Raw genomic sequence first — 22,618 nt, 5'->3', positions numbered from 1 at the left:
TGAATGGACAGTCCCTTTAATAAATAGTGATGGGGAAACTGGACATTATGTGAGAGAATAAAATTGGACACCTCCCTTGTAGCACTCACAAAACTACTCAAATGGATTAAAGAATTAAATACAAGCCCTGAAGCCATAAAATTCCTGCAAGAAAACAAGGGGAAAGCTCCTTGACATCGGTGTTGGTAGTGATTTTTTGGTATGACACCAAAAGCACAAACAAAAGGAAAAATGAGCTACATCAAACTAAAAAGCTTCTGTAAAGAAAAAAGTCAAAACAAAAAGGCAACTTCCAGGATGGGAAAAAATATTTGCAAGCCATATATCTGAGAAGCGGTTAAGATCCAAAATACAAAAGGAACTCATACAACTCCAGAGCAAACAAAGCAAAGACACAAATGAAAAAGCAATCCTATTAAAAAGTAGATGGACATTTTTTCAAAGAAAATATACAACAGGCCAACAGGTACATGAAAAGGTGTTTAACCTAACTAGTCATCAATGCAAATCAAAACCACAGTATCTGATTTCACACTTATTAGAATGGCTACAATGAGGAAGATAGGAGATGACAATTTTTGATTAGATGTGGAGAAGAAGAAACCCTTGTGCCCTGCTAGTCAGAAAGTAAATTGTTACATCCACTGTGGAAAACAGTTCCTCAAAATAAATAAATAAAAACCGAGCTGACCTATGAGCCATCAGTCCCACTTCTGGGTATACACCTGAAGAAATAAAACCAAGCCTTCAAAACTGTATCTGAACCTCCACATTCACTGAAGAATTATTTACAACAGCCAAGACATGGGAACAATATAAGTATGCATTACTGCATGAATGAATAAAGAAAAGAGGATACATATTGATCCAGGATATGGGTTGTACCTGTGTGTGTGAGAGAGAGAGTGTGTATGTGTGTGTTATATTAGAATGGGATTCAGGCACTGAAAAGAAGGAAATCCTGCCATTGTGACAAAATGGATGAAATTGGAGGGTGTCACACTAATGAAATAAATCAGACAGAAAAAGAGAAATAGTGTAGGTTCTCACATATGTGTAAAACCTAAAAATAAGGAATCCCTGAAGGGGAGGAGAAAGAAAGAAGTCTAGAATATACAGTGGAACAAGTTCTTCATGAAAATTTTCCCAATCTCGCGAATGGAACCAGCGTTCATGTACTAGAGACCAAACGATCTCCACCCAAGATTATAGATTAAAAAAAAAAAATCAAGGCACCTCGTAGTCAAATGAAGGAATCATAATTGTAGATACAATTTCTTGAAAGCCGCTAGGCCAAAGAGGCTCCTTACTTACAGAGGAAAGCCCATCAGAATAACGCCAGACCTGTGACAGAGAACTGGCAAGCCAGAAAGGCCCGGCGAGATATATTCAGGGCACTAAATGAGAAGAACATGCAGCCAAGAATACTTTATCCAGCAAGACTGACATTCAAAATGGATGGAGAGATAAAGAGTTTCCAAGACCGGCAAGGCTTAAAAGACTATGCCGACACTGCAGGAAATATTAAGGGGGGTTCTATAAAAGAGGAAAAATCCTAAGAATAGCATTGAACAGAAATATAGAGACAATTTACAGAAAGAAAGACTTCAAAGGTAACATGATGTCAATAAAAATGTATCTATCAATAATCACTCTCAATGTAAATGGCCTAAATGCGCCCATAAAACAACACAGGGTTGCAGACTGGATAAAACGACAGGACCCATCCATATGTTGTCTACAAGAGACCCATTCTGAACCTAAAGATACACCCAGACTGAAAGTGAAGGGATGGAGAAGCATCTTTCATATCGATGGGCCTCAGAAGAAGGCCGGGGTAGCGATTCTCCTATCAGATAAATAAGATTTTAAACTAAAGACTGTAGTCAGAGATACAGAAGGACACTACATCATTCTTAAAGGGACATCCACTGAGATATCTAACAATTGTAAATATCTATGCCCCCAATATGGGAGCAGCCAATTACATAAGGAAACTGTTAATCAAGATAAAGAGTCATATTGATATGAATACATTAATAGTAGGAGATCTTAATGCACCTCTCTCAGAAAGAGACAGATCATTGAAGCAGAAAATCAATAAAGAAACAAGAGCATTGAATGACATGTTGGACCAGATGGACCCCATAGATATATACAGAACATTCCACCCTAAAATAACAGAATACTCATTCTTCTCAAGTGCACATGGAACCTTCTCCAGAATAGACCACATACTGGGTCACAAATCAGGACTCAACTGATATCAAAAGACTGAGATTATTCCCTGCACATTCTCAGATCACAATGCTTTGAAACTGGAGCTCAATCACAAGGAAAAGTTCGAACGGAACTCAAACACCTGGAAGCTAAAGACCACCTTGCTTAAGAATGCTTGGATCAACCAGGAGATCAAAGAAGAACTGAAACAATTCATGGAAACCAATGAGAATGAAGACTCTTTGGTGCAAAACCTAAGGGATACAGCAAAGGCGGTCCTAAGGGGGAAATACATAGCCATCCAAGCCTCCCTCAAAAACCCCGAAAAATCCAGAACACACCAGCTGTCTCTAAACCTTAAAGAACTGGAGAATCAACAACAAATCAAACCAACTCCACACATAAGAAGGGAAATAATCAAGATTAGAGCAGAGATCAATGAGGTAGAAACCAGAGATACAGTAGAACGTATCAATGAAACTAGAAGTTGGTTTTTTGAAAGAATCAATAAAATGATAAACTACTGGCCACACTAATCCAAAATAAAGAAGAGAAAGCCCAAATTAATAAAATTATGAATGAAAAAGGAGAGATCACAACTAACACCAAGGAAGTAGAAACAATCATCAGAAGTTTTTATCAGCAGTTATATGCCAATAAGCTAAGCAACCTAGATGAAATGGATGCATTCCTGGAAAACTATAAACTCCCAAAATTGAGCCAGGAAGAAATTGACAATGTGAATAGACTGATATCTAGTAACGAGATTGAAGCAGTGATCAAAAACCTCCCAAAAAACAAGAGCCCAGGACCTGACGGAGTCCCTGGGGAATTTTACCAAACTTTCAAAGAAGAAATAATACCTATTCTCCTGAAGCTGCTTCAAAAAATTGAAGCAGAAGGAAAACTTCCAGACTCTTTCTATGAAGCCAGCATTACTCTGATCCCCAAACCAGGCAAAGACGCTACCAGAAAGGAGAATTTCAGACCAATATCACTGATGAATATGGATGCTAAGATTCTCAACAAGATCCTAACAAACAGGATCCTACAGCACATTAAAAAGATTATCCACCATGACCAGGTGGGATTCATCTGGGCTACAAGGATGGTTCGACATTTGCAAATCAATCAATGTGATAGAACAAATTAATAAGAGAGAAGAACCACATGGTCCTCTCAGTTGATGCAGAAAAAGCATTTGACAACATCCAGCATCCGTTCCTGATTAAAACGTTTCAAAGTATAGGGATAGAGGGAACATTCTTGAACTTCATCAAAACTATTTATGAAAGACCCACAGCAAATATCATCCTCAATGGGAAAAAGCTTGCATCCTTCCTGTTGAGATCAGGAACACGACAAGGATGCCCACTCTCACCACTCTTGTTCAACACAGTATTAGAAGTCCTAGCAACAGCAATCAGACAACAAAGAGAAATAAAAGGTATCCAAATTGGCAATGAAGAAGTCAAACTCTCTCTCTTCGCAGATGACATGATTCTTTATATGGAAAACCCAAAAGACTCCACCCCCAAACTACTAGAACTCATACAGCAATTCAGTAACGTGGCAGGATACAAAGTCAATGTACAGAAATCAGTGGCTTTCTTATACACTAACAATGAAAATACAGAAAGAGAAATTAGAGATTCAATTCCATTTACTATAGCACCAAGAACCATAAGATACCTGGGAATAAACCTAACCAAATAGGTAAAGGAACTGTACTTGAGGAACTACAGAACACTCATGGATGAAATTGAATAAGACACAAAAAGATGGAAGACCATTCCATGCTCTTGGATCAGAAGAACAAACAGTGTTAAAATGTCTAAAATGCCTACAGCAATCTATACTTTTAATGCCATTCTAATCAAAATTCCACCGGTATTCTTCAAAGAGCTGGTGCAAATAATCCAAAAATTTGTATGGAATCAGAAGAGACTCTGAATCGCTAAGGAAATGTTGAAAAACAAAAATAAAACTGGGGGCATCACGTTACTTGATTTCAAGCTTTACTACAAAGCTGTGATCACCAAGACAGCATGGTACTGGCATAAAAACAGACACATAGACCAGTGGAGCAGAGTAGAGAGCCCAGAGATAGACTCTCAACTCTATGGGCAAATAATCTCTGACAAAACAGGAAAAAAAATATACAGTGGAAAAAAGACAGTCTCTCCAATAAATGGTGCTGGGAAAACTGGACAGCTATATGTAGAAGAATGAAACCCAACCATTCTCTTACACCGTACACAAAGATAAACTCAAAATGGATAAAAGACCTACACATGAGACCGGAATCCATCAGAATCCTAGAGGAGAACATAGGCAGTAACCTCTTCGATATCAGCCACAGCAACTTCTTTCAAGATATGTCTCCAAAGGCAAAGGAAACTAAAGTGAAAATAAACTTTGGGGACTTCATCAAGATCAAAAGCTTCTGCACAGCAAAGGAAACAGTCAAGAAAACAAAGAGGCAACCCACGGAATGGGAGAAGATATTTGCAAATGACAGTACAGACAAAAGGTTGATATCCAAGATCTATAAAGAACTGAAACTCAACACACACAAAACAGACGATCATATTAAAAAAATGGGCAGAAAATATGGACAGACACTTCTCCAATGAAGACATACAAATGGCTATCAGACACATGAAAAAATGTTCATCATCACTAGCCATCAGGGAGATTCAAATTAAAACCACAGTGAGATACCACCTTACACCAGTTAGAATGGCCAAAATTAGCAAGACAGGAAACAACATGTGTTGGAGAGGATGTGGAGAAAGGGCAACCCTCTTCCACTGTTGGTGGGAATGCAATTTGGTGCAGCCACTTTGGAAAACAGTGTGGAGATTCCTCAAGAAATTAAAAATAGAGCTTCCCTATGACCCTGCCATTGCACTCCTGGGTATTTACCCCAAAGATACAGATGTCGTGAAAAGAAGGGCCATCTGTACCCCAATGTTTATAGCAGCAATGGCCACGGTTGCCAAACTATGGAAAGAACCAAGATGCCCTTCAACGGACGAATGGATAAGGAAGATGTGGTCCATGTACACTATGGAGTATGATGCCTCCATCAGAAAGGATGAATACCCAACTTCTGTAGCAACATGGATGGGACTGGAAGAGATTATGTTGAGTGAAATAAGTCAAGCAGAGAGAGTCAGTTATCATATGGTTTCACTTAAGTGTGGAGCATAACAAATAGCATGGAGGACATGGGGAGTTAGAGAGGAGAAGGGAGATGGGGGAAATTGGAAGGGGAGGTGAACCTTGAGAGACTATGGACTCTGAAAAACAATCTGAGGGTTTTGAAGGGGCAGGGGGTGGGAGGTTGGGGGAACCAGGTGGTGGGTATTAGAGAGGGCACGGATTGCATGGAGCACTGGGTGTGGTGCAAAAACAATGAATACTGCTACGCTGAAAAGAAATAAAAATAAATAATAAAAAAAAAGAGACAAGCAAAACAACAACAGAAACAAAAATATTTCATAGAAACAGAGAATAGACTGGTAGTTGCCAGGGCCTGAAGATGATGATGGTCAAGGTGTGCAAGCTTCTATGTATAAGAGGAATAAGTTTTGGAGATCTAATATGAAGATGGGGACTGTTTATACCATATTGTATACTTTGCAAGTTGCTAAGAAAATAGACCTTAGGTGTTCTCACCATTAAAAAAGGCAACTACGAGAGGTAATGGATATATCAACTAATCTTACTGCAGTGATCATTTTGCAATATATACAGTCACTAAATTATCACATTTTGTACCTTAAACTTATACTGCCTTAGATAATATATATATATATATATATATATATATATATATATATATATATATCAGTAAATCTAGAAAAAGTACTACAGATGAGCAGTCATAAAATATATACAGTGTATAGACCTAAACTTAAAAACTACCAAGTAACCTTAACAGCATAAAGATAGACAAAGGAAAAAGGTAAAGTGGGCAAAGCAAATATCTAAGAAACTGTTAAAAATTTCTTAGTATAATAGCAATAAGAGGCATTTAGTAGTCTATTAGGAGGAATCAAAGACAGTATTTACAGTAAAAATAATTGTAAAAATACTAGAGGCGTGAAAGCACTTTGGCTAAAAAGAAAATCAGTTAAAAGGTACTTCTAAAATAGATCAGCTCAAACTCTCAGATAGAGTCCCCCCCATCGCCCTTAGGATGCTGCCGTGGACAGTTCCCAGCTCGCAGAGAGGACAAGAGCCGTAGCTGTGAGCACACACGGGGGCTCTCTTCCATGGGCTGCCACTGGATCCAAAATGGTTGAGGACAGGTGTGAGAACAGGACAGTCTCCTGGACAACAGGGGGTACAGGAGGTAACTGGATACTGTGGACAGGAGGACACACTCCTCTGGATCCTTCCCTCCTAGGACCAAAGGGGTTAGGATTCGGCGGAGACACAAAGTCTAGTTCCTTCAGCATACCAAGAGAAGTCTCACCACAAGCTAGGTAATCGAGAACTTAACATGGATTCCTGCGATTCACCACACCAGGAAATGGAAAACAAAACCACCTGATTGTCCTAACCAATTCAGAAAATGCCTTGCACAAAAATCAGTGCTCACTCTCGACTAAAAACTCTCATGAACTCAAAACTTCCTCCATCTGAAAAGAGTACCTACAAACGTATTATCAAATAATAGTTTGATACTGTAACTGGTCAGGAAAAGAAGGAACGCTTGTGTCCTAGGGTCACGAGAACAGCATGGTCCTCACCAGTAAACAAAGGAAAAGCAAAGATGGAAAAGCAAAAACAAAACAAAACAAAAACCCTATTTTTATTTGTGGCTGACATGACTGCCTATGCAGAAAATTTAAAAAAGCCTGCAAAATAGCACAATAGCAGGCATGCAAATGAAGCCAGGGCATGGGAAACAAAGCCAAGAGACACAAATTCAACTCCATTCTTCGGCAATAGCAATGAATAGTTGGAAACTGAAATTTAAACAAGTACCATTATATTGTGCATTAAATATATGAGATATTTAGGGATAAATTTAACATAATATATGCAAGATTCGAATTCTAAAAATTATGTAACCTTAATCAAAAGTAAATCAAAAACCCAAATAAACAGACAAATACGCCAAATTAAGAATCAGAAGACTTAAAAATGTAAAGCTATCTCCTCTACACAAATTAATCTGTAAATCCAAAGCAGTAGTGATCAAGATCCTTGTGATCTTTTTTTTTTTAATTACATTTATTTATTTTCAGCATAACAGTATTCATTATTTTTGCACCACACCCAGTGCTCCATGCAATCTGCGCCCTCTATAACACCCACCACCTGGTGCCCTAACCTCCCACCCCCCCACTACTTCATTCCTCTCAGATTGTTTTCCAGAGTCCATAGCCTCCCATGATTCACCTCCCCTTCCAATTTCCCCCAACTCCCTTCTCCTCTCCAACTCCCCATGTCCTCCATGATATTTGTTATGCTCCACAAGTAAGTGAAACCATATAATAATTGACTCTCTCTGCTTGACTTATTTCACTCAGCATCATCTTTTCCAGTCCCATCCATGTTGCTACAAAAGTTGGGTATTCATCCTTTCTGATGGAGGCATCATACTCCATAGTGTATATGGACCACATTTTCCTTATCCATTCGTCCGTTGAAGGGCAGAAAGATTCCCTTCTTCTTCTTTTTTTTTATATAAACATATATTTTTATCCCCAGGGGTACAGGTCTGTGAATCACCAGGTTTACACACTTCACACCACTTACCAAAGCACATACCCTCCCCAATGTCCATAATCCCACCCCCTTCTCCCAAATCCCCTCCCCCCAGCAACCCTCAGTTTGTTTTGTGAGATTAAGAGTCACTTATGGTTTGTCTCCCTCCCATCCCATCTTGTTTCATTTATTCTTCTCCTACCCACTTAAGCCCCCATGTTGCATCACCACTTCCTCATATCAGAGAGATCATATGATAGTTGTCTTTCTCTGCTTGACTTATTTCGCTAAGCATGATACGCTCTAGTTCCATCCATGTTGTCGCAAATTGCAAGATTTCATTTCTTTTGATGGCTGCATAGTATTCCATTGTGTATATATGCCACATCTTCTTGATCCATTCATCTGTTGATGGACATCTAGGTTCTTTCCATAGTTTGGCTATTGTGGACATTGCTGCTATAAACATTCGGGTGCACGTGCCCCTTTGGATCACTACGTTCCGGACTTCAAGCTCTAATACAAAGCTGTCATCATCAAGACAGCATGGTACTGGCACAAAAACAGGCACATCGATCAATGGAACAGAATAGAGAGCCCAGAAATAGACCCTCAACTCTACGATCAACTCATCTTCGACAAAGCAGGAAAGAATGTCCAATGGAAAAAAGACAGCCTCTTCAATAAATGGTGCTGGGAAAATTGGACAGCCACATGCAGAAAAATGAAATTGGACCATTTCCTTACACCACACACAAAAATAGACTTAAAATGGATCAAGGACCTCAATGTGCGAAAGGAATCCATCAAAATCCTTGAGGATAACACAGGCAGCAACCTCTTCGACCTCAGCCGCAGCAACATCTTCCTAGGAACATCGCCAAAGGCAAGGGAAGCAAGGGCAAAAATGAACTATTGGGATTTCATCAAGATCAAAAGCTTTTGCACAGCAAAGGAAACAGTTAATAAAATCAAAAGACAACTGACAGAATGGGAGAAGATATTTGCAAACGACATATCAGATAAAGGACTAGTGTCCAGAATCTATAAAGAACTTAGCAAACTCAACACCCAAAGAACAAATAATCCAATCAAGAAATGGGCAGAGGACATGAACAGACATTTCTGCAAAGAAGACATCCAGATGGCCAACAGACACATGAAAAAGTGCTCCATATCACTTGGCATCAGGGAAATACAAATCAAAACCACAATGAGATATCACCTCACACCAGTCAGAATGGCTAAAATCAACAAGTCAGGAAATGACAGATGCTGGCGAGGATGCGGAGAAAGGGGAACCCTCCTACACTGTTGGTGGGAATGCAGGCTGGTGCAGCCACTCTGGAAAACAGCATGGAGGTTCCTCAAAATGTTGAAAATAGAACTGCCCTATGACCCAGCAATTGCACTACTGGGTATTTACCCTAAAGATACAAACGTAGTGATCCTTGTGATCTTTTAATCGACACCAGCAAGCTGATTCTACAATGCATCTTGAAAATGCCAGGATAACTGTGAAAAGGAAGGACAAAGTTGCGGGACTTAGACAATCTGAATTTGACAACTTCAAATAGTAAAGACAATGTGGTATTGGCGAGAGGCTGTCTATATCAATCAACGGAACACAGAGAACCCCAACAGAAATAGACCCACAGATACATGTTCAAATGATCTCTCGAAGAGGTGCCAAGACATTCAATGGGAAAGGGTAGTCTTTAAAATGGATGGCCGTGACACACTTGACAGCCATTTGCAAAACACATCAAAACAAACCTCTGGCCTAAATTGACTGGAAACAGAACATAAATCTAAATATGAATCTGTAACACTTTCAGGAGAGATCACAGGAGGATGATTGCATGACCTTCAGTTAGGCAACCTGTCCTGATGTAGGACAGAATATGAAACAGAAAAATCAGGATAGTTGACTTTATCAAAATTTCAACCTTTAGCTTTTCGAAAGACCCCACTCAAAAAAAGGGAAGATCGGCAATCATAGGCAGGAAATGTTTGCAGAACACACAGCTGACTAAGGACTTGTATGATGATGACGTAAGGTTCTTCCCCAGCTCAGTGAGAAAAGCAAACATTCCACTTGAAAATAGGCAAAACGTTTACACAGAGACTTCAACGAAGAAGAGATACGGAGAGACGCACAGGAACATTCAACCTCGCAGCAAGACGACCTACTGTTACACACCATTGAAAAGAGGGAAGAGAGAGTCCTAAAACTACAGTGTTAGGGAGATATGGAACAATGAGAACACTCATGCATTATTCGTGGGAGCAAAAATGGTGTAAAAAACCCACTTGAAGTAATAATTTGGTAGTTTCTTATAAAGTCAAAAATATATTTACCATTTGACCCAGAAACACCACCACTCTCAGGTGTATACCTAAGAGGAATGAAGAAGCAAGTCCACAAAACATACTGGGGACCACCTAAAGGCCATCACGTGTGGGTGCTCGACATTCAGAACTTCAGAGGTGATAAGGAATCAGTCACTGGCATACCATATATAAACCCCAATGGCATTAGGCCAAGTGAGAGAAGACAGACTCAGGAGAACCCCAACTCTATAATTTCATTTATACGACACTCTGAACTATACCAAATTATACGAACAGAAACTCGGATCCATGGCTGCCAAGAGCTGTGATGGTAGATGGTGATTTATTTCCAAAAAGCAGGAGAGTAATTTTTGCTGTGACTGAAACATTCTAAATCTTAATCGTCATGCTGGTTATACAACTGTCTAAAATTGTCAAAATTCATAGAAGTGTGCGCCTAAAAATGGAAATTTTTATTGGAGTCAAATTTGACCTCGATAACTGACCTAAACATTCTCAGATAAATCACATTTTGAAGTGCTTTCTGAACCATCAAGGAAGAATTATTCAGCCAATTCTACTTGTACTACTAAGTTTCATCAAATTTATTGTAACCTTATTTGCATGCTGTGAATATTTCAGGGACTTGAACAATAATTTCAGTGGTTCATTAACTAGAAAACACCTTTAAGAACCAGGCTAGTGTTCAAAGGTAAACTGAGGCACATGAAAATTTACAAGAGGTCGTCTGAGCAAACATCAATTCGAAGCCACAGTGGTAAGGGCTCCACCACTGAAGTGCAGGGGAAAGGTTTCTGAGGAGACCCAGAAACAAAGCAATGTATTCAGTTGCCGTGCAAGCAGCTGCCTTTCTTGGGAGAGCCTAGTTGACTGTTCGTGGTTAGTTGTCCCTAAATTTTATTTGTTCCGATTCAAGAGCCACCTCAGTCTGATGGCCTTCCTGTTTAATTACTTTAACACTCGTTGTCAGAAAATACAGAATCAAGAGTGAGGATTAACAGCATCCATGTGTTCAGTTCTGGTTCATAAGAATAAAGAAACCTGGGAGCAGTCAGAGCTTTTCTTGGAGAGCACAGCTCATCGGCAGACATTCTAGACTCTGGGAATGCAGAGTCAGAGCAATGCCTGGGAAGAGTTTCAGCTAATCCTAGACCCGCTGAGTGGATGGAACTTCCCGATGGCAGAGGATTTGAAGAGATTCAGAAAAGCTAAACTTAAAGAGTTTTGTAGCATTTACAGGGAACGAACAGAGAAATGGGGGGCCATCTGACATCTATTATGTCCGTGTGGGTGGGTAGCCTACGTGTGTGTGCACCTTGCGAACTGCTTCCTGCTCTGCTGATTCTCAAGAGAAGAAAACACACATTTAGTCAATCATACTTTTGTTGCTTCTTTGTCCACCCAATCATTTCATTGGGAATTTTCCATACTGCAATGTCTCTGTCGGGTCTTGATTCTGTGCTAGCCTGGAGTTGCCTGACTTTAGAAACTCTTGAATTTATCCGGGAAGCCCGGGAAACACTGGGTAACTGATATGCATAGAAGACAGTTCTTGTCCTGCATGAGCTTAAACCTCCTGGAGATGGAGCGGATGGTGACAGACAAGGAGCCAGGTGACTTCTAGGAGGCATGAAAAGTACTATGGGGGAAACAGCTACCAGAGTCAGAGGGTTCCAGGGAAGGTTAGTGTGTGATGGGTCCAGGAAGAGCCCCAGACTCCTGCCGAAGGGAATAAGCAGGCAGGCAGAGGAAGGAGGGGTGACAAAAACTTCTCAGCAGACAGAGAGAGGGTCCTCAGGACAGTGACACGGACCAGTGTGAGAGGAGCCCTAAGAAGTGAGCCAGGACGGTGGAGGCTGGACAGGAGAGGGAAAGGGAGGTTGGGTGACCAAGTGTCCTCGAGTTCCACGCCGGTGTATATGTCTGTATGTAGATGTATATACATATAAGTGTATGTGTATATAAATTTTGGTGTGTGTTTAGATATATTTACAACTTACTCAAAAAGCTAGTGTCTTATTTTATTTTTTGGAGAAAAAGTCATGACCAGTGTTACAACTAAGATAAGGAAAAGATAAGGATGGTCACTATCTCCACCAGGATTTGGCATCATACTTAGCATATTAGCTAGTACAACTGAACAAAAGAAGAAAAATTATATAAGAATATGTAAAGGAAAAGTAATGCTGTCGCAATTGCAAATGATAGGACAGTCAACCTGTAAAACCCCAGAGTGTCCATGACAAAACCAACAAAACATTGCAATAGTTCCATGAAGTAGCAGGCTATTAGAGAAACATACAAAAATTGATAGCCTTCAAATGAATAATAAAGAGTTTTAAAACATGATGGTAGGGGCGCCTGGGTGGCTCAGTGGGTTAGAGCCTCTGCCTTCAGCTCAGGTCATGATCCCAGGGCTTGGGATTGAGCCCCGCATCGGGCTCTCTGCTCAGCGGGGAGCCTGCTTCCCCCCCTCTCTCTCTGCCTGCCTCTCTGCCTACTTGTGATCTCTGTCTGTCGAATAAATAAGTAAAATCTTTAAAAAAACAAAAACAAAAACAAAATTATGGTAGAAAATACATTTGAAGCCACAACAAAGAAGACAAAAAATTAGAAAACAGGTATTAACAACTGTGCAAATCCTAGGCCATGAAAATGTGAAAACAGTTCCTAGAAGGCAAGAGTGCAGCTGAACAAACGGAAACCATCTCCTTTTCTGAGACTGTCTGGTCTCCCTAAATTAATTTCTGTGCAGTTCAAATACACAAAAGACATTTTCAGGTTTTTTGTTGTTGTTGTTGTTGTTTTGTTTTGTTGTTGTTTTCAGAGAAGGAAGCGGCCAGGACTGCTGGGGAGGGAGGGCATCGCAAACACTCAGATCCCGTTGTGGGGCTGCGTCTCACGACGGAAATCATGGCCTGAGCCGAAATGAAGAGTCAAAGGCTTAACCTTCTGGGCCACCTGGTCTCTCTCCCTACCAGCAAGCTTACAGAGTTGATCTGATACAAAGTTCACATGGAGTAACAAACCTGAAGGAGAAGCCAGGTAAACTCCGAAAGAGAATCACCGTGGAGAAGAACGGGTTCTGCCCCATATTCAGGCACAGCATTTCCACATCTAAAATACGGTGTCAGTGCGTGAATGCACAGGCACTCGAGAGGAACGGAAGACAGAGTCTGCAGTCAGACCCTAATACGGATCCTTAGAATATAACCAAAGTGGCATCTCAGATCATAGGGGGGACAGACAGACTCTTTTATACATGGTGTTAGGACAAATGGACAGGTGTTGTAAAAGTGCAAATTTAGATCTATGTCTCACATCATTCATAAGAATAAACCCCCAGTGGATTAGGGAACTAAACATAAAAACTGAAGCCACAGAAACGCTTGAAAATAACATGTATAAATTTCTTTTTAGCATTGATAGAGGGACTGGCTTTCTAACAATACCCCAAAACATGGAGTCAAGAAAAGACAAGACTGATAAATCTAGCTATATGCCAAAACATTAATTTAAAAATGTGCGACAAGAGTGCCTGGGTACCTCCATTGGTTAAGCATCTGACTCTTGATGTCAGCTCAGGTCTTGATCTCAGGGTCATGAGTTCAAGGCCTGCACTGGGCTCCATGCTGGGTATGGAGGCTACTTAAAAAAAAAAAAGAAGAAAAAAAAAAAAAACACGAGATAAACACCATAAGCAAAATCAAAATACATGATATTCTGGGAGGAAATATTCTCAGCATATACTGCTGGCAAAGAGCTAATACCCCTAACATAAAGAACTCTTAAATACTGTAGAACAAAGAAATAAAAACCCAAGAGAAAAATGTGAAAATATAATGAACAGACAATTCACAAAGACAAAAATGTTCTTCACACATGAGCGGAGGTCCAAATTCACTCATTTTTAGAGAAATACCAATTAGAATAACACTGAGATAGTATTTCTGACCTATCAGACAATTTTTTAAAAATTATATGACAACACAGTTAACTCCTGATCCTGTCAGGAAGCAGAAACTCTCATAAATTATTAATGAGAAGTCCAATTGTTTCACTCCATCCAGAGGAAAAATTTCTAATACCTAAAGGAAACCCAAACAACCAAAGTAAGACCTACACATGTGCTTAATTTTTGACTCAGAAGTTCTGTTTGTTTTTGTTTGTTTGTTTAGAAGTCCTATTTCTAAGAATCTACCTAGAAGATACCACAAACACTACAAAAATTGAAACGCAAGATTTTTCATAGCAGCATTGTTTGTAATTCCAACTTCCTGGATACAATCTGAATTCAAGTCTATGGAGAGTGTTTGAAAAGCTAATAAGCTATGACATTTCTACCCAGTGCAATGTTATTCAACTGCTCTAAAGAAAAGTTCTTTATAGATGACTACGAAGTGATTTTACTAGAGTATCTTGTTAAGTAAAACAAGAAAAGCACAAAAGAGTGATTATAGCATGCTAGCTTCTGTGTGAAAAGGGAGATATAATAAATATAATAAATACATAAGCTTATTTTCATTCATGCAAAAGAAATACAGGGAGATACGGAATTGCTGAATCACTATTTGGTATGTCTAAAGCTAATGTAACACTGTACGAGCTAAATGGAATTAAAATAAAAGCTTAAAAAGAAAGAAACACAGGGAGAATAAATCAGAAAGTATAACATCAGGTTCCGTGTAGGGAGTGGGCGGGGAGGGGGTGGAGGGAAGGGGCGTGGATTGGCAGGGATGAGGAGGAGCCCTACTTCTTTGAGTGTAAGTCTCTGTCCAGCTGACTCTTAAAACCATGGGGACGTCCCACATACCCCTTCCATACCCCAAATTAACCAATTAAAAACAACCAGCACGTGAGGTGAACCACAACGTGCCACATAAACACGAACAAAGCAACCTAACTCTTCCGAATGGAAACCGTCACCACGCTGGCATGGGTGGAGAACATCGGGGAAGCAGCGTCTGGATGGGACACCGTAGAGCTGGGACGAAGGCCACTGGGCCTCAGAGCTATGATTACATTAATGCCTGGGTCTCACCGGGGTACAGGTGGACCACTGTCGAACTTGACCGTGTGCATCCAAACTCAACGAACACTTACACATGGTGCAGCTAACGAGGACCAGGTTTGTGACTTCTGAGAGTGAACAGACGGCTGAGACAAGACGGCTGAGACAAGACCTCATGAGACTGAACAGGAATCTTTCCCACGTGCGTCCTCAGGGGACATGCCTGTGTGAATGGACCCACGCCTGTCCCAGACGGATGAATCAGAGTCACAGAGGCGTGCCTGTGAATGGCTTCGCAGACCCTTTTCTTCCCATTTCTCTCTGCTGAGAAAGCCCAGAAGCAGTGACTTACTGTAATTCCTCTTATCTTAAAAAATAGTTTCATACTACATCTCCAAATTTGCCTACCCCCTTCTACATAGCGCTCCTTAGCAAAGCTGTCTGTACTCGACCATCTGCACCCCGTCTCCTCTCCTTCTGCATGAAACTCAGCCTACCTGGTTTTCCTGGCAACCACTGGAACAGGAAAATCACCTCCGTTGAGGTCATGAGCAGCTGTGTTCTACAGTCTATGGCCATGCTTACATGCACGTTATTGTTTCTTGACCAACCAACACCATCTGACACACCCCAGCGCTGTGGTGGCATACACAACTGTATTTTCAATGTCTACACTTCAATTTTGAATGTATGGATCCCAAACAAGAGATTTTAAACCCAACCGGCTGTCCTTATGCTCAAAACCGGCTCTTCCTACAGCGTTGGGTACCCAAGGCCATCCCTCAGGATGCTCGTCCTAAACCGGACCCATTCTTGACCCCCCCCCCTTTCCCATATCCCACCTCTCCACCATCACAAAGCCCTCGTCTAGACGGTCTCACTTATTGCAAGACTGGAAAACTCTGGTCTACTCCCATCCTCCCACTGCCAGCTCAGGAGGCACAGGGAACTTTCTAAAAGTAAACTTGATACTGAACGCAACACATTAGCTTGTGGGACTCTGCCAGGTGAACACCTTTGTGTTACCATAGCCCCAGTGAAGAGAAGAGATACATGTCACCAGCTTCTCAGAGACAGGCCCTGGGGCCAGCATGTCTTCTGCCAAAGTAGTGACAAGGTTAACCTGTTTTTATGAAGTGTTTCCAGGTTTGAAACAGGAAATGAATGGAATCCTGAGTGTATGATCTCTCATGAGTGGCTTCCTGGGATCAAAACTCTTCTTTCCATGTTGTTCTACTGTAGCTGAAAGTCACTCTTCCTCATGGATGATGATGTCCCCTTGTGTCAACACTCCAAAATGCACTTGTCCATATGAACCTCCTATTTATTTCCAGTTGGGGCTCTTCTGTTTTGTTATGAGCACACGTATGACTTTTTGTCACTGATCAAATATCTGTGTTATTTTTTCATACTTTCCAGAAGGGAGATACTGGCCCAGAAAGTACACACTATTTCAATGTGGTGGAAACCTCATATTCTCCCAGAGTGGTTGCGCCGGTTTAATCTCTCACCAGTGCCTGCTTCTCAGGCTCATAAACACTTGCTATTTTCAGTATTTAAAATTTAAGCCACTTTGGCAGGTTTTAATTTGTCTTATTCTAATGATTACAAAAGTCAGCATTTAAAAAATTTATTGGCCACATGGAAATCTTTTTTTGCCTACCCTTCTGTTCAGTGATCCGTGTTTATAAGGGTTTGTAGAAGTTCTTTATTCTGTTTCTATGTCTTTTGTCAAATATGAGTATTACTAATATCACGCCCCACTCTCTGGATTGATTTTTCACTCACTTTAATAGTCTTTCTATGTTAAAAAGTATCAGTCCAGTGTCATGTATTGATATTTTCCCTTACGGTTAGTCCTTTTTTCCCATCTCATGTAAGTAACTGGTGTCAAATCACATTTCGTAAAACTTATTGAAGTAATTGGAATAGATTTTTACGTATCATCTCATGTGTCAGGATTTTTAAAAATGAATCTCCAGTGGGCCTAGTATCATTCACTGTAAAAAGATCCTCTGTACTTCTCCACAGGGGCACAATCATCATAAATCAAATGACACGACATTTCCCGAGTCTGTATCTGAGCTTTTCATTCTGTTGCATCCATCCATCTACCTCTGCGGCAACCTGCAGTCTTCAAGATTCTACCCGTATAGTAAGTCTTGATATTTGATACCAACTTGGTTCTCGTTGTTCAAAATGATCCTAAGTTATTCTTGACCCTTTGAATTCTAATATGAACTTCAGAATCAGTAGGTCCCTGTCAACAAGCACATAAATACATACAAACATACACACACACACACACACACACACACACACACACACACACACACAAGTAGCTCCTGGGACTTTTGCTGGAATTGCAAAATTGAGCGTTTGAGCGAGTATGTGGGTCACTGCGTCTGCATACAAGTCCTCTGATCCAAGAAGCGTTGTATATCCCTCCATTTCTTTAAGTTTTCTTCAATTCACTTGTCTTGTAGTTTCTGATATAGCATTTACACACCTTTGTCAGATACATTATTTATTTGATGCTTTATGATACCTTGTAAATTGTATCATTTTAATATTTCATTTTCTAATTATCTACTAGTGTAGAGAAATAAAATTAATTTTTATCTGGCCTTATACTGGCAATTATGTCAAAGCTGTGCCTTCCATTCGTATAGATTGCATATTCGTTTGGACTTTTCGAAAATCGTATTCTCCCTCCTTATGTTCGAATCTGTATGCCTTCCACTTCCATCCGTGCTTTATTTCTCTGTGACCTCCTGTACAGTTCTGAATACAGGTGGTGACAGAAGGCCTCCCACTTCACTCTGGATCACGGAAGAAACATTTTTGTAACTTACCAGGAAGTAGGATGCACAATACAGTGTTTTTCTTATTGTTGTTGGATAGTTTTTACAGACTGAGCTAGTTCTCTTTTTTCCTTATACTTTGTTAATGCTTCATAACTGATAGCTTTGGGTTCTATTGTATGTATGCTTTTTATGCAGCCACCGAAGTGAGCTTAATGATGTGTGCCCCTTTATGTACTTAATGAGGAAAATGACATCAATCAATTAGCAAGTATATATAAAAAAAAAAGCAAACGAAATGTTTCCAGGAATAAACACCTGATTTTGATTTGGTATTGTCTTTTTGATCACTCAGTTAAATTTGCTAAGTTTTTTTTTCTTTTGCTCTGTTTCCATAAGGGCAACGAGCCTGTAACTTTCCCGCTTATCTGCTTGCCATGTCCTTAGTCATACTGTGGTTTTCAGAGCTGTGTTGTTCTATAAAAGGCGTTGGAAGTGTCCCCTTTCTTTCTATGTAATTTCTGTAAGAGATGATGAGGAAGACTACCATCATTGCTTCTGTAAACATTTGGAGAAACTCACTGGGGAAGTCATGTGATTCTGGAGGTTTCTTCCTAGGGAAGTCTTTAGTTTTATTTTCAACGTCCTCCATATAGAGTTGTCCAGATTTTTCTGTCTATTCTTACATCAGTAATTGTACTTTTTCCATAAATTTGGCCACTGTATCTTAAAGTTTTAAATTATTTGGCATGGTATGCCTAACTCTTTTTTAATGTCTGCAAAAATTACAGTTCCCATCTTGTAATCCACTTCTAATTATATGTATTCATTTGTGCTTTGTCTTTTTAGCAGCCCTGCTAGGCTGTATCAATTTGTACTAAGGTTTTCAAATACTCCACTGGTATTTTTACCTCACTGGTTTTGTTTGTTTGTTTGTTTTTCTGTAAGCTATTTTATTTTATTCTGCTCTTTTCTTTATTCTTTCTTTTTACTTATTCTGAGTTCAATTTGTTTTTCTTTTTGAAAATTCTTAAAATGGGTACTTAGTCACTTTCAACTTCTCTTTTGCTGTCATCTTTGTTCTAGAGGAATAAATTTTCTTCTGGGTATAGTTCTTGGTGTCTCCACAAAGATATCATAAATCTTCATTGTTATTCTTTTCACATATTTCTAATACTCACTGTGGTTCTTCTTTTTCTGTAAAATTGTGTTTGATAGATTTTGGAGTTATATTATTATGTACATAAAGACTTGGTTCTTCTATCTTCCCAGTGAGTTAGCAACTTAATCACTTTGAAATGTCACCCCATTTTTTTCAAGTAATTCTCCTTTCCATAATGTACTCTGTCTGGTAATAGGATGGTGGAAATATTTCTTGTAGTGTTTGCATTTTATTTCCTTCTATATCCTTTCATTTTCCAATTTTTATTCTCAATATACTTATTTATTCTCAGTATATTTGAAGTGTGTCATTATAATCAGCATTAGGCATACATATTCCAGGTCCAGCACTGGGTACCTACCGTAGGGTTTACAAACCATTTTAATTCTTTTTCTTTCCCAACTAATTTGTATACTTTATGTCCCTTTCTTACTAATCAAGCATCTTTATTATGATACAATTAACTTATAGCTATAAGTGATTTTGTGATTATAAGTGGTATCACTAGGGATAAAATATGCTGCTCTGATTTATTATTTTTTAATTTTTTTATCTGTATAGAGAGAGCAGGAGCAGGGAGGAGGGGCAAAGGAAGAGGGAGAACCTGAAGCAGGCTTCACACCTAGCATGGAGCTCAACATTGGAGGGAATCGGACAACCCTGACATCATGAGCTGAGCCAAAATCAAGAATTGGACATTCAACTAACTGAGCCACCCAGGTGCCTCATGATTTATTAAATAAAATCTAACATAAATCTGTGCTTTTGCTTCATTCTCTCAACATGGACACCACAATCTACTTTTTGTGTTTAGCACCTTCTGTTTTATGTAGTTATCATAAAATGCTTATGCATAGAGGGGTGGATGTAGGTCAAAAGCAACAGCTCCCTGACTCTGGAAATCAACCAAAAGAAGACACAGATTGAGAAGCATTTATTTTTAGAAAGCTAAATGAGAGTTTATGATAAAAATGTGGAGGGCAAAAACATCTCGTCTGGACCCAATTACTTTCAATGCTCAGTTCCATCAATGACAGGTGTAAATCTGCCAGCCATAAGATTTGTTACATAATATGATAAATTACATTTGGGTTGGGAAAGTAAACCCATGTCTTGCCAAGTGAGAAGTCATGAACTCAAGCAGAAATAAACATGAAAACTTCCAGGAGGTTATGGTCTCTCTGTTGGAACCAGTGAAAGACCAGCCAGAAACACAGTGGGGAGATCCTGCCTATGGGAGAAGAGTAGAGATACACTCTGCAAACACCTCTGGCTGACTGACTGGCACAGGTGTGCACATCCTCAAGATACCCAGTACAGCCCAGGATAGGGAAAGCAAAGGGAGATGAGACCCTGAATGTGTTCCCAACCAAAATACAGACTAGCTATACAAACTTGCGGTGTTTAAATACAACCTTGGCTTAATACTTGACTGAGCTCTACAGACACTTGGATACCCACAGTGTGTGTTTAAAAACAAATAGAAGAATGTAAGTATAAATACCTTCTGCACAGCCATGGAAACAATCAACAAAAAGAAAAGTAACCCATGGAATGGGAGAAAATATTTGCAAACTACGTATTTGTTAAGGGGTTAATATCCAAAAAATATATCAAACTCAACAACTCAACACCAAAAAATGCAAATAGCTTGATTTAAAAAGGGGTAAAGGACCTGAATAGACACTTTTCAAAAGAAGCAATGTAAAGGCTAACAAGTATAAGAACAGGCACTCAGCATCACTAGTCATCAGGAAAACGTCAAAACCACAAAGAGATTTCACCTCACATCTGCTGCAGTGGCTCTCATCAAGAAGACAAAAGGCAACAAGTGTTGGAAAGGATGAGAGAGAACAAAGCCTTGTACACTGCTGTTGGGAATGTCACTTGGCACAGCTATTCTGGAAAGCAATATTTTCTCAAAATATTGAAAACAGAGCGACTACCGTACGATCGAGCCCTCCCACTCCTGGGTATACGTCTAAAGGAATTGAAATCAGGATCTCAAGAAGACAGCTACATTCCCATGCTCATTCCAGCATTATTCACGACAACCAAGATGTGGAAACAGCCTACGTGTCCCTCGATGAATGAATGGATAAGGAAAAGATGAGAAATGGATACATACGTCCGATACCCGCACAGTGGCTCCGCCTTACAGGAAGTAGAAAATTCCATCGTATGTGACCACATGGATAGAGCAGGAGGACATCACACTGAGTGAAAGGAGCCAGACACAGAAAGAGAAATACTGCCCGAACCCACGTATATGTAGAATCTGGAACTGTGAAATTCACAAAGGCAGAGGGGGACGGTGGTGGTCCAGAGGTGGGGGAGGGGAATGTTGGTCAAAGGGTACACATTTTCGGTTATGCAGGATGAGTAAATTTTGAAGACAACAAAAATACTGTATTGTATGCTTGAAATTTGCTTAGAGGGTAAACTAAATCTTCTCACCACACACACAAACACACACACACGCACATGATGATAACTACATAGCGGGGACGGACACAGTAATTAGTTTGATAGTGGTGATCATTTCACAATGTTCATGCGTATTAAAACACTAACACACACATTAAATATATACATTTCTATGGTGATGATATATCAATAAATTTGTTTAAAAATCATTGTAATCCTCAGAGCAACCACTCAAGCTAGTAATAAAACACTGTAGCTAAAAGAAGCAAGAGAGGAAATAAAAGTAGCGTCCCATAACTATCTGCCCGACACATGCGGAAGAACAGAAAGGACAAAATGCTTAGGACATAATACGTACAGGGGAACTACAGGATTGAGGCAAGCTTCCAGCCAGATGGATAGTCACGTTAAGTATGAGTAAGCTAAACATTTTAATTCAAGTGCAGATGTCTGTGTGACTGGTTCAAAATCAAGACCTATGACATGCGGCTTACAAGAGACAGTGTTTGTATCCAAAGACGCAGGTCAAAAGTGAAGGAACGGAAGTTAAATGCTTTGTGAGGCGTAAACATGGGGGAGTTATGTCTTTGCTTGCCCATCTTTATTTTATTTGAATTTATGCAGCTTGTTGAGTGATTTTCTGTACAGTGTTGCCTTTCTGCACATTATTCTGTCATTCCAAAAGCAGATGCTCTTCAGAAGCATGTACCTAAAAATATTAATCAAATCGTATCACTCAGTTCTGCTCAAAACTTGCCCACGGCTTCCTACCTCACACAATGTAAAGGACAAAACTTGGCAACAGTCGGAGCTGCACACTACAGTAAGTTAGGTCTACAGAGCTCTTGTGTTCCTTTCTACTTATATGGGACCAGCCCTTCCCAGCCGTGGGCAGCGGCTTCCCGGCCATTC

The sequence above is a fragment of the Mustela nivalis genome (assembly GCF_964662115.1).
Source record: "Mustela nivalis genome assembly, chromosome: 20".
In the NCBI taxonomy this organism is placed as follows: domain Eukaryota; kingdom Metazoa; phylum Chordata; class Mammalia; order Carnivora; family Mustelidae; genus Mustela; species Mustela nivalis.
Note: the sequence above shows the minus strand (reverse complement) of the source record.